The sequence below is a fragment of the Arachis ipaensis genome, chromosome B9 (assembly GCF_059453495.1).
Source record: "Arachis ipaensis isolate K30076 ecotype BB chromosome B9, ASM5945349v1, whole genome shotgun sequence".
NCBI lineage: Eukaryota > Viridiplantae > Streptophyta > Magnoliopsida > Fabales > Fabaceae > Arachis > Arachis ipaensis.
The window spans coordinates 5,653,547-5,655,441 of NC_142444.1; the positions used below are offsets into that span (position 1 = coordinate 5,653,547).

Below are 1,895 nucleotides of genomic sequence, written 5' to 3' on the forward strand. Positions count from 1 at the left end.
ATGGCTTCAAAACTTGAAGGTGGAGCTTATCTCTCTTCTTTTGTTGATGCTATTTGAAAGAAGATGTCTTTAATACTTGAAGATGACTCTATCCTCGAAGGTGACTACTCTGCTCGGATGTTGCTTGAAAAATTGGATGATTATCTGTGTGATGTTGAACATGTGCTTGATGATGCTGAGCTGAAGCAGTTCGGTAACAATAGAGTGAAGAAGTGGTTTGTTGATCTCCATGATGCGCTCTATATGGCTGATGACTTGCTCGATGAACTCGCGACTAAAGCTGCCACTGCCACTCCAAGGGATCTAGGTAACTCTTCTCCCTGGTCTCACTATATTGATTCATGTATTGAAGATAGTGGTGTCAATGTCATGAAAAAATAGTTGGCACACTAGAGTCCGTTGTAGGACAAAAAGGTAAACTTGGTCTGAAAGAGAGTGCCAAGTTGGACACATCATGGAAAATCCCGTCAACATCTCTTGTTGTAAGTTCTGACGTATTTGGTCGGGACCAAGACAAGGAGAACATAATCAATTTGCTGTTAGATGATACATGCGATGCTGAATCACTTGTGACTGTGATTCATATTGTGGGTATGGGCAGGATAGAAAAAACTACTTTGGCTCAATTGGTTTACAATGATGTCAATTGGTTTACAATGATACAATGATGTCAAAGCATGGGTGTATGTTGCTGAAAATCCAGACCCTCTTCATATTAGAAGGACAATAATAGGGGGAATAGATTCTTCTCCCTGTATCCTGGATAATTTTGATTTACTTCAAACTAACCGAAGAAAAATTGACAGAAAAGACCTTCTTAGTTGTTTTAGATGATGTCTGGCATGATCAACGAGACATGTGGGAGAAATTTCTAGAACCTTTTCGGTTTGAGAATAATAGAGGTAAGATTGTCCTAACAACTCGTAGTGAAAATGTGGTTTCTGTATTTGCTGCTAATAATCTACATTATCGACTAAGTTTGTTGTTGGAAGATTGTTGGTTAGTGTTTTTGAAGCATTCATCTATTTCTATGGATTCTAAACAATATACAACTTTAGAACCAGTTGATAGAAAATTTGTTAAAAAGTGTAAGGGATTACCTTTGGCTGTGAAGACACTTGGAGGCTTATTGCACAATAAGTATAATGAAGGGGATTGGGAACTTGAATGTAAAATTCGGAAATTTTCTTACGATGATTGTAAGATTGTTTCTAGATTAAAAGTCAATTATCACTATCTCCCTTCATATTTAAAGCGATGTTTTGTTTATTGTTCTTTATACCCTGAAAATTATGAATTTGACAAAGACGAATTAATCTTATTATGAATTGCTGGAGATCTTTTATGACCAAAAGAAAACAACACATTAAAAAATATTGATCGTCCATATTTTGATGAATTAGTTTCAAGGTCATTTTTTCAACCTTCTACTACTGAAAGAGGGTTATTTGTAAGCATGATCTCATGCATGATCTAACAATGTTCTTTGTTGGGAAATTTTGAGAATCTACACGGGGTAAATAGCAAAATTCGTCATTTGTCCTTTTCTTCAGAATCTAGGGATATCATCACGTCATTTGGAGAGGCTCGTAAGAGAGCAGCACACTTGAGAACAGCTTTAGATAATTAGATTTTTCTTCGTATGGATATCATCAATCAATTAATGTTAAAAGCATTCCTTGGCTCTTACAACAACAATTGAGAGTTTTATCATTTCCTATAAAATCATTGCCTGAAATAGCAGCACTGAACCACTCGTCATCTTTATCACCTCAAACAAATAGGATATATAACACTTTCTGTTAAAGGGAACTTTCTGTGATTTTTGTTTTCTGGTGTAACAAACTCTTAACTATAGTAGTACGTGCTCTGCTATATATATACACATAGCTGTA

General features: G+C 35.7%; 1 pseudogene; it reads left to right on the plus strand.

Moving 5' to 3' along the window:
• On the plus strand, window positions 1–1,503 carry LOC107614783 (putative disease resistance RPP13-like protein 1; annotated as a pseudogene).
• The last annotated feature ends 392 nt before the right edge of the window (window positions 1,504–1,895 follow it).